General features: G+C 37.8%; 1 protein-coding gene and 1 long non-coding RNA gene across 11 annotated transcripts in view; one reads left to right on the plus strand and one right to left on the minus strand.

The window, feature by feature from the left end:
- The window catches only part of LOC119260653 (uncharacterized), a 63636-nt gene extending 51724 nt beyond the window's left edge, over nt 1-11912 (plus strand). The window contains exon 3 of the long non-coding RNA XR_008549362.1: nt 11877-11912. This is a non-coding gene — a long non-coding RNA (uncharacterized LOC119260653). The remainder of the gene's footprint in view (nt 1-11876) is intronic.
- The window catches only part of RASGEF1B (RasGEF domain family member 1B), a 559061-nt gene that overhangs the window by 210766 nt on the left and 336363 nt on the right, over nt 1-11932 (minus strand). The window lies entirely within an intron of this gene.

Here is an 11932-nt window from a genome sequence, read left to right on the forward strand (position 1 = left end):
GCAGGGAGGAGAGATTAGGGTCAAAATAAGCAGGGTGGAATTGTATGGGTAATATTACCAAAATGAAAATGCATACATTGTACAAAATTAAAAATGATGTAATAATTATATAAAATAAAATATATTAAATATTAAAAAATGAAATACCACAACTGACAAAAAAAAAAGATAAACCATTTTTAATCTTAAAGCATCTCATCCTTGCCTTACAATTTGTGTGAAGACACAGAATAGATGTGTGGGGAATTTGGAGAAATATCATAGAGGTGAAACAGCAATGCAGAGAGAAATGCCCTGGCTTTCCCTGGAAGTCCTACTCTCTTTGTTCACTTTTGGGTGGGTCTTATCAGTCAACCTCAAGCCTCTGTTATTCTGATATTCTTAATCTGCAGTTCTACTTTGCATTCTGCTATTTAATAAACATTTTCAGTATTGTTAACATTTTTCAAACAATCATTAGAAACACTTGGCAAGAGCTTTCCATTTCTGGCCTCCTTAACCATGCTGTTTAGCCTGTTTTAAGTGTAAAGAAATTCACGGACTGATGAGAAGGGACTACTTTCATGCTTCCAGCAAAACCAAAAGCAAGACTTTTAAAACATCATCAAAGCACTTGCAAATACCAAACACATGCAGCTGTGTGGTTCGGACAGAGGAAGGGAGTCCATATGTAGGCACAGCATATGCAGTCCCAATAGTAAGAGCTGTCTACACACATGTCTATTATCCTGCCCTGGCCTCAAAGTCTCTGACAGGTTTTCTACTTGCAATCTTGGCAATAGGCCCTTTTTCTGATGTACCACTTTGGTTTGATATTTGCTCATGTTGGTTAGTATGACTCAGGGATTTCCCATTTTCAAAACTTAGTTAAAATTCAGAGATTTGAAAGGAGTAAGAATCTGAAAGTGTTAGTCTCTGCATGCTCCTCTATTTTAATTCATCAGCAGACTCTGTGACCCTTCTTTGTCCAAAAAGTGACTTGCAAAGTTGCATCAACCTAAATAGGACTACAGGTGTAGTGATAACATAGAGAGAGGAAACTTATGGCCCCAGAATTTGGTCAGAATTTACTGGAAGTATAACATTCAGTTGTTATTTTTATCAAAAGTATTCTTGTGAATTTAATAAATAGCAGTAATGTTACTTGGCAATGCTATTTACACTATTGTCCCTTAAAAAACAAATGAACATCTCTTTCAGAGACTATATTGTTAAATGAAAAGTCTCAGACCTTTTTTATTTGGTGCAAAAATTTTACACACAAAATGAGGAAACAAAGATTAGCAAATAGAGTACTAAGGAAATCTCTCTAGCAGAAGACTGAGTTTTAGATTAGTAAATTTCCTCAGTGTTTTTGAACTTCCATCTCTCCAGTCCTAAAAGTGCCCATTGTCTCTGGAAATCCAAGTGAAGAATGTTGAAATCACATTTAAGAATACTTGGAAATCATTGCTCCTGCAGCACTGAGCACCATTTGGCTCAGAAACTAATGAGAGGACCAGCGAGGGTGGTCCACATATTTCACAGTTGACATATAAAATGTTTATGAGTGATATAGACAGATAGACATATTGTTTTAATTTCACTTTCTATAAATTCTCTTCTCTCCAGATTTTAGTTTTTATTTGATAATAGGTCCATTCCTAGTCACACAAAGTTCTTTCAGATTAGATTTTTTGCAGGGTCGTTTCAGATCTAATTTTCTGTTGACCATTCCTCTGGTCATTTCTGTGTTGTACTAATTTGTGATAACTAGTTCAACAACAATAGAAATTGGGGAAAAGTTCACAGTCAAAGGGGTTATAAGGAAACCAAAGGAGTATATATATTTGGCATCAAGTCCTCAGTCTGAGGATGGCAACATACAGAGCACAATCAGCAATGAAGCAGATATAGTAATTAAGAATGGAGTCAAGAACACAAAAGAGGGCCTCTCACTGGTGCAGCGGGTTGAGTGCTGTGCTGTGGACTGTCTGCAGCCTCTGCAGCGTAGGTTCAATTCCCAGCCAGCCAGGGAGATACTCACATGTTGTGGCAGACCTCTCCTGCCTTGCCCGCTGCTCCCCTCAGCAGTGTTTTCAGTCTGTCTGCCTGTTCTGCTCCCCGCTCTGTCTCTGGTGAATCTTCTCACCCTCCCACACCTCTGGCCTGTACCCCAGCTCTTGTATAAAAATAAATAAATCTTTAAAAAAAAAAAAAAGAATACAAATGAGGAGTCATTCCAGTGTTCATGCATATAGGATTCAAACGAAGGAGGTAAGAGTGAAGCCAGAGGGGGATGGAGGTCTTAAACACCTCAGCACACCTACAAGTATTCTACCAAGCTGGGCTTTGCAAATCCCTCCTTCATTCCCCATCACATATGAGGAATGTGATCTTGATTTCTGATTTGGCCATCAATAGTGAAGCCACCCAATTCAGTGCTTCCCAAAGTTTAGTGTGTGTATCATTAGTGTTATACAGAATTAAAAAAAATATTTATTGTTATTGAAGTACCATTGTTTTATATCCTTGCTAATGTTTTGACAGCATAGGACTTGGGTCACCCTCAGGTTTAGTCACCTGAGATGTATGATATGCAAATATTTTCTTCCATTTGTTAGGGTGTTTTTTGTTTTAATGATAGTTATCTTTTGCTACCAAAACCTTTTTAGTTTGATACAGTGTCAATTGTTTATATTCTCTTTTGTTTCTCTTACTATTGTAATAGTAAGAGAGAAAAATTCTCTTACTATGAATACACAAAAACATCACTGAAGCCTATGTCGTGGAGTATTGTGCCTATGTTTTCTTCCATGTGTTTTATAGTTTCATATTTTAAAATTTAATTTTAGTTGTGATGGGTTTCTTTTTATATGTGTTAGGAAACCAGAACATAAAACCTATAATTTCTTAGCTATTTCTTAGGACCAAGCAATGCTTTTAAAACTACATCAGTTTTAGGGGAAAAAAAAATGAAGTAATAGAAATGATATATAATTAGGCTCCCAAAAATCATGAACAACATTTGAATAACTTCAGTTTTGGAAAAACTGATGTAACCTGACCCAAATCTCCTTAATGGTGGTGTCCTTGTAGACCTAATCCCATTTTACTCAGTACACAGTGTTGTACAGTAACAAAAAGGCAAATTAAAAAGAGGGGAAGGAAAAGGCACCAAAGTGAGTATAAGTTCATTATTTTTAATAAATAACTTCTTTTGACAGAGATTTAGCAAGAGTGTAAATATTTAATGAGATTTACAATCTCTCTCACCCAACAGTTGCAAGCGGTTCTGATTTGGTGCCAGTGTAGGTATATGAATAGTAATAAAGGAATATTCCATTCTGGGCAGGGAAATGGTAGACACCTGAGGAGCAATGCACTGCAACAAAATGTGCTCAAAATGAACATTCAAGTCTCAGTGCTTCTTCCCTTCTCTTTCCCAACGAAGGGTCATCTGCCCTGATGGGTAGCCCACCATTGCTTTGTCCTTTCACAGAAAATATAGTTTTTAAAGTACATCTTCAAGTTATAAAGAAATAGTAATTTTGTAAATTACTATTTACAAAAATAGTAAATTTGTAAATTCTCACATTTTAAAGGAATTTCTCCAAAATGCTGCATTAATTGAAAAAGTATTAAAAATAAAGGAAAAAAGAAACATGATCTAGGTTACAAGACTGAGAAAGGAAATGACATAGGAACTGAGTTTAGTGAAAGGAACTATAAATAGCCTTAAACATTAGAATGTTAAAATGAAGATATGTCTGCCATATATTATCACTTCATTCCAATCTTTCTGATAAAGTCTAACAAGGTTTTACATCATGAGCTTACAATATGAGAATCATACAAAGAAAGAGACTAAGATTGGTTATTGGAGCTCTCAGGTAAGGTAGAGACAGCAAACAGCAAGCTTCTTAAAATGTAGCTTGTCTTTAAACCTATGATTATCGTAGCACTATTTACAACAACCATGAGTTGAAGAAAACCTAGGTGTTCATCAACTGATGAATGGATGAAGGATGAAACACTCTTCGGTTATTTAAAATAAAGATTAAAGTTGTTTGCAGCAATATGGATGCACCTAGGGGGAATCATGCTTAGTGGAAAATGCCAAGGAAAAATACCATATGATTTCACTCATATGTGGTATATAGAAAAAACAGATAAACACATGAATGAAATAAAGTTTAGTACTATAAAGCCAATTAGTGGTAATCAGAAAGGAAAGGGGGAAGAAGGTGAGTAAATAAGAAAAAAAGCAAAAATGGTATGGTAAAATGCAGAATTGAACTCTTAGTGATGAACTTAACGTATATACACTTGTTGATCCCAATGACGTACAACAGAAATTTATATGTTGTAATCTAACGTTATTTCAATAAAAATTAAAACAATGTATTAGAAGTAAACTCTCCCATTGGTGACATGCTATCATAAAATGTCCTATCACTAATGTCCTTCCTGATAAGCTGACTTAGTAAAGAAGCCAGTAAGAAGGCAATCTTGGCCAGAGGAATGGTCAACAGGTACAGTTAACCTGAGTTCCAACCATAAGATTCCTGCTCTCCATTTAGAGTGCATTGATTTCTGCTCTTCCTCATAGAGCAACTGGCAATTTAGGTAGGAAGCAGTGAGACAAAGAAGGATATAGAACTGCAATAGATACGTAACTATTATTACATACAAAGCACAGAGGTAGCACTGTGTGGAATAGATTTGTAAAGGGAGTAGGCGTAGGTAGATAAAACATTTGAGGTGTAATTACAATGAGTCAATTACCATATGAAGCACTTTACATATCATAACTTATTTATATTGATAACAAATATGTGTGGAAAACATTACATCGGTAAGGAAAATAAGATGCCAAGAACCTGAGTAACTTGCCTAAACTCATATAATGAAATCAAAGAGGGGGTAGTGATGGAGTTAGGTGTGTCATATCTCCAGCCAGACTAATTCCCAAGAGTTTTGGTTTACTTGTTCTTTGTCTGTTGTTTTTGCTATTATTTATTGAGCCCTTACTATATACCAGGCATTATAGAATCATTAATGAATCTTCAGAATAATGCTTTTAGGTGGGTAATGCTAGTTTTGTAATTTCTGGGAGGATTACATTTTTGCTCTTCCATATGTGCACATGTACCACTGCCCTCCATGAAGCCACCCATGGCAATAGCTCACCTGCCTCTCTCCTCCTTCCTCCCGTTCCCTTTGGTAACCATTAAATTCTTTCACTAATTCCAAGATTTATTCCTGATGCTCTTTGCTTGTGTGTTTTTTGGTTGTTTACATCCCACCAATTAGTGAAACCATCTGATGTCTATCTATCTTTCATTTTGACTTACTTCATTTTAACATAATCACCTTGAGGTCTATCCATTTTTTCCCAAAAGACACCATTTCATCTTTTTAATGCTATAGAGTACTCCATTTAGTATGTATTACACAATTTCTTTATCCATCCATGTGTTGAAGGGAACTTAGGTTGGTTCTATGACTTGGCAATTGTGGAGAGCTGCTATGAACACGGGCATGCATAAAGCTTTTCATATTAGAGTTTTCATATTTTTAGGATAAATACTCAATAGAGGTATTGCTGGATAATACAGAACTCCCATATTTATTTTCCTAAGAAATTTGCATAGTGTTTTTCATAGAAGCTGCATCAACTTGCATTCCCATCAACAGTGGGTGAGAATTCCTTTTTCACATCCTCACCAACATTTGCTTCTTTTTGATATGGGCCATTGTTATAGGGGTGAGCTGGTATCTCATTGTGGTTTTGATTTGTATTTCACTTATAAATAATGTTTGCCATGTGAATGCCTCCTTTAGAAAAGTGTTTATTTAGGTTTTTTCCCAATTTTTTCATTGGAATTTCTGGTGTTTTTGTTTGTTTGTTTGTTTTGTTATTGGATTGTATAAGTACTTTGTACATTTTGGAAATTAGTCCCTTGTCTTATGTGTGATGTTCAAGTATTTTTTCCCATTCTATAGGTTGCCTTTTTGTTTCGGTGATGATTTCTTTTGAGGTACAGAAGCTAATTTGATGTAGTCCCACTTTTTCCTTTTGCTTTGGTTTCTGTGCCAGTGAAGTTGAGTCCCCAAATACGTATTTGCAGTAAATATACTGTAGTGTGTCCCTTATGTTTTCTTTCAGGTATTTCATATTTTTGGTTCTTATATCCAGATCTTTAATCAGTTTTGAATTAATTTTCGTATATGGAGTTCAGTATGAATCTAGCTTTGTTTTGTTTTATTTCTGATGTGGTTATCCATGCTTCCTACATCATTTGTTAGTGAGGCTGTCTTTATCCATTGTATGGCCACGGGTCCTTTGTCAAAAGATAAACTGTCCATATTTGAGTAGGTTTATCTCTGGCCTTTCCTTTCTATTCTGTTCCATTTGAGTTTCTGTTTTTGTTCCAATACATATTGTTTGGATCCCTTTTGCTGTGTAATGTGATTTGAAGTCAGGAAATGTGATACCTCTATTTTTCGTCTTTTCTCTCAGGATTGCTTTACTTATTTGGGGTCATTTTTAGTTCAATATAAATTGTATAACAGTTCATTCAATTTCCTTGGAAAAAAGTCATTGGTATTTTGATAGATAACACATAGGATCTGTAAATTTCTTTAGGTAATACAGCCATTTTAATGATGTTTATTCTTTCTATACATATGCAAGGAATAGTTTTCCATTTCTTTGTGTCTTACTTCTTTTTACAGAGCCTTATGCTTTTTAATATATGGTCCTTCACTTCCTTTATTAAAGTTACTTACAGGTATTTCATTCTCCTGATGTGATTGGAAATGAGATTATTTTCTGATAAATCCCCTGCATATAGAAATGCATTGCATATTGATTTTGTATCTTACCACTTTACTGTCTAATTGATTGTGGTGGATGATTTTTCTTAATATATTGCTGTATTCTGGTTTCCAGGATTTTGTTGAGGATCTTTGCATCTATGTTCATTGAGATATTAGTGTATACTTTTTTTGCATTGGCTTTGTTTGGTTTTGGTATTAGGATAATGTTGGCTTCACAGACTGTGTTGGGGAATTTTCCACCCTTTTTGAACAGTTTGAGTAGGATAAGTATCTGGTCCTCTTTGAAGGTTGGTGGAATTCACTAAAAAGGCCATCTGGTCATGGGCTTTTTTTTTCTTAGGGAGACTTTTTATTCTTTCAATTTCAGCACTGTGATTAGACTTTTTTTTTTTTTTTTTAATAGAGGCATGTTTTATTTATTTATTTATTTGTTTGTTCATTTGTTTTTGTTTATACATGCACTGGGTACAGTCAGAAGCGCGGGAGGGTGAGAGAATTCACCAGAGCCAGAGCGGGGAGCAGAACAGGCAGAAGGACCGAAGTACACTGCTGAGGGGAGCAGCGGGTGGCAGGAGAGGTCTGCGCACCATGTGGGACCCTCCTCCGGTGGCCGGGGAGCAGCCGGGAATCGAACCGGCGCCGCAGAGGCTGCGGGCAGCTTCGCAACCCAGCGCTCTACCGCTGCGCCACCGGGGAGGCCCTGTGATTAGACTTTTTAAGCTGTCTACTTAATCCTGATTCAGTCTAGTAAGACTGTGTGAATCTAAACATTTGTCCAGTTTTCTAGGTTGTCCAGTTTGTGTGCCAGGAGATGTTCCTGGTAGGCACTTCTGATCCTATGTATGTCTGCAGCATCTGATAATTTCATTTTTCTTCATAAACCTAACTAAGGGCTTGTCATTTTGTTCATTTTCTCAAAGAAACACCTCTTGGTTTCACTGATCTTTTGGATTGTCTTTTTGTTTTCTATAACATTTATTTCTGTTCTAATTTTTATTATTTCTTTCCTTTTACTGATTTTTGGGAGATTTGTTCTTTTTCTATTTCCTTCAGCTACAGTTAAATTGTTTATTTGACCCTGAGAAATTCCACTAGCTTCTGTTTGTCTGGGAAAGTCTTGATTTCACCTTCATACTTGAAGGATAACTTTGAAGGCTAGAGTATTTTTTACTGGCAGTTCCTGTCTTTTCAGACTCTTATCTGGAGAGTGTCTGAAGTGAAACCCAAGGAAAGCCTAATTTAGGTGTCTTTGTAAATTATTTTCCTTTTCCTTGCTTCCTGTAAAATTTATCTTTAGGTTTTGTTTTTAATACTTTAATAATAATGTGTCTTGATATGGGTCATTTTACAATTAGAAATTTGGGTGCCACATCTGCCTCTTGGACATTCTTAATTAATTCATTTCTTAAGTTTGGGAAAGTTTCAGTTACTTCTTTGAATAGGGATTCTGCTCTCTTCTCACTCTCTTCACCTTCCAGAATACCCATTATCCTTACGTTTCCTCTTCCAATTGAGTTTGATATTTCTTACAGAGTTTCCTCAGCTTTCTTATATCTTATTTCTCTTCTTCCGACTGGTTGATTCATACAGTTGAGTCTTCTATTTCTGAAATTCTTTCTTCTGCCAGTTTAATTCTATTTAAAGTGCTTTCTATTTTTATCTACATTTCATTCAGTCTCTTTTTGTGTTCTTTTAATATTTTTCATCTCTTTGGTGGAGAACTCTGTTCCTGAATCTCCTTCTAATATTTTGTACTTGCCTATCTGCCTTTGACTGACCTTCCAGTATTCATTTAGCAATTTTAATATCGTTGTTTTGAATGCTTTGTCTGATAGGTCCTCTATTTCTATATTCTTTATTTTTGTCCCAGCACTGCTGTTCTCCTCACATTTCTTGCCCATCTTGTGCTCAGATGTTTCTTGCTTCCTAAGCAAATGTGTTGCCTTATTTGCTTTTTTTGTGGTCAAGGCACTGCAGGTTTAGTTTTCTCTTTGTAGTTTACCTTGGGGTGAGGTCAAGGCTGGATGAGTGTCTGGGGCTTAAATAATTCATCTCAGTTTGAGAAGTGAAGATGGTCACCTCTGCCTCCTCTCCTTTCTCTCCACAGCAATCTCTGTTCTGTACTTCAGCTGTTTTAACTCCCCCTCTCTCCTCCCTCCTGTTCCTTTCTGCCACAGATTGTAATCCATGAAGTTTGCATTCAAACGTCATAGTGAAAGGAGCTAGCTCTGGTCCACATGATTTACACCCTGGGACTCAGCTGGGCTTAGCAGACAGGAGGAGCCTGAGCAGGATGTGTGCCCCACTGTCTGGCTATAGCTGTAGGCCAGGAGTGTCACCACCCCCCACCACCACTGCCATCCTGTTTCTGAGGGACTGAGACTACAAATTCTGTGTACCTGCTTGATACACGAGAGACTAATGGATTATCTTACTAGTCTTCTGTTGGGATGATCTCAGTGGAGCCCAGCCTGGCATCTCTTCAATCTCTTCCAGGGGTGGAAGGTGGTGATAGCCATGGATAGCTTTCCATGTCCATGCCAGTTGTGGAGTTCCCAATGTCTCTATCCTGACCTAGGCCCACTTGTGAGCTAAGTTCCTCCAGGGAAATCCACAGTGCCCTGGAATGCCCCATCATGCCATGGATAACCAATCCTTTCCATTCTGCTAGTGGGGGCATCTACTCTCCCAGTCACATTTCCCTTCACTTCCTCCCACACCTTCCCCTCAACAGCCACCAACTTTAGTTTGAGCTCTCTGAGGGAAAGTCCTGGGACTCTATTGGGGAACTTCTGAGTTTCCCTTTGAGTAGATGTTTTTTTAATAGTTGTTTGTAAGGGAGAAGATGATCCTAGCCTCTCTACCATGTTTAATTTTGAAATTTTGATGATGAAATTAAGGCACTGAGATGTAAGTTACCTGCTTGAAGCTATATAGCTACCCAGTCAAGGATATAGGACTTAAACCCAGGCAGCTTGTTAGCAAAGCACAGACTGTACCCCAACAGTATATAACACCTTTGTACCATGGTAACTGATTGCACAAGTTGGGGGAATGGGGAGATACAAGGCACACTGAGATCATTCAGTAAGCTGGGGTTAAAAATAGCACACTGTAGAATAAATGAAGTTGGTCAGGATTTTATGCCATCAGCCTCTGTGGCTATCTCCTGCGGCCATGATCTTGTTAAGGAAGAGGGTGCAGTGGTGTGGGGCATGCATGCCTAACTATGGACACCTGATCATGGTGTGTGTGTGTCTGTGTGCACACACATGTGCATGTGCAATTGTGCACACCTGAGCCTAGAGGTCAGGAATATAAGGGCAGCATTACTGAGAGACCATGTATGGCTACGCGAGGACCAGTGAAAGTTGCAAGAGAAAGAGACCACAAGAGACACCAGAGAAAGTCCAGAGAAAAGAGCATGTAGAGATTCACAGGGGGCTCTGGTTGCTGTCTCCCTGCTGGCTTATTTCCCCTGCTTACCATTAAAACCTGTGAAAATGATGCCAAGGGCTCCAAAATTCTCCTTCAAATCACTAGAACTGACAGTGAATCTACTTGGCCTGGGATGGTTGCAAAACACACACACAAAGAAGAGTGATATAAAATATATATTAAAAAAATACATATATATAAAACTAAAAAAATACTAATAGCAATATTAAAAAAAAGTGGAAAGTGCCTGTGTTACTACCCATAACTGTGGATGTAGCATACAGGGTTCCGTTCAAGTTAGACAAGAGCAGGAACCTTGATGGCCCTGGGCAATAGGTACACATCCCGAGCTATGACTGGGAACACCCAGGGGACCCACTGACTGATGGACTTTGCGCCGAAAGAACTGATCAGCGGAATACCTTGTGAATGAGATTGCAGCCATGAGTGGGAGTCAGGAGTATATCAGCGAACTCCCTCTCCCTAAAGCCCTAAATCCAATGTTCCGTTTGACCCACCCTTTTCTCTGTCAATAAAAAGGCTAAGATCTTGCTCTTGAGCAGCATCCTGCATTCTACAGCCTGCTCCACAACTCCCATTTCCTTTCTTTATCACTGGTGTGTTGCTTGCACAACACATAACAACCTTTACAATTTGGGAAAATTACTTACATTCTTCAAAGCTTTATTTCTACATGTATAAAATATGGCTAATTATGTCTACTTTCTGTGTTCTAAAAAAAAAAAAAACACCCAGGGCCTCCCCGGTGGCGCAGCAGTTGAGCGCTGGGTTGCGAAGCTGCCCGCAGCATCTGCGGCGCCGGTTCGATCCCCAGCTGCTCCCCGGCCACCAGAGGAGGGTCCCTCATGGCGCGCAGACCTCTCCTGCCGCCCGCTGCTCCCCTCAGCAGTGTACTTCGGTCCTTCTGCCTGCTCTGCTCCCCGCTCTGACTCTGGTGAATTCTCTCACCCTCCCGTGCTTCTGACCGTACCCAGTGCTTGTATAAACAAAACAAACAAACAAACAAATAAATAAAACATGCCTCTATTAAAAAAAGAAAACCCAAAAGAGATAACAATGGAAGCATCTACTAGTGTTTTGCACAAAATGACAGTAAATAAATGTTAACATTGCTATTTTCATTTTAAAAAGAAAATTATGATTTTCTTTAAAAGCCTGATAAATGATGGTGACTTACAATTATATTAGCATATTATTAATCAACCATTTTTAATTAAAAAAAAATAAACCCTGAACATCATAACTCATGCCATGGTACATTTCAAGCTCTCAGAATCTACCTTTGGTAATTTCACTACAGAAAGTCTTTGATTTTAATTCAAGAAGATTTGAGGAGGGGGAATGGAAGGAAGGAAAGTTAACAGTAGCAATTTTGGCTTCTACAAAATGTCCTACAATTTAGGCAGACAGATATAGTCTCCTTCAAGGGTTAAGAACATTAATAATTAAGCCCAACCCTAAATTGAATACTTAAGCACTGTAATTATTTAAGTATCAATTACTGTTAATTAGGTACAGACAATTCTATGTCATTTCATTTAACTCCTCCCCCACTATCGGAACATAATGGCTACTCACTTTCAATTTCACAGAGAATTTCTTCTCACAGAAAAGACTGACTTTTAGACCATCTGGATATCATCAAAAA

This window comes from Talpa occidentalis, unplaced genomic scaffold (genome assembly GCF_014898055.3).
Source record: "Talpa occidentalis isolate TD23 unplaced genomic scaffold, MPIMG_talOcc4v2.1 talOcc4.6, whole genome shotgun sequence".
NCBI lineage: Eukaryota > Metazoa > Chordata > Mammalia > Eulipotyphla > Talpidae > Talpa > Talpa occidentalis.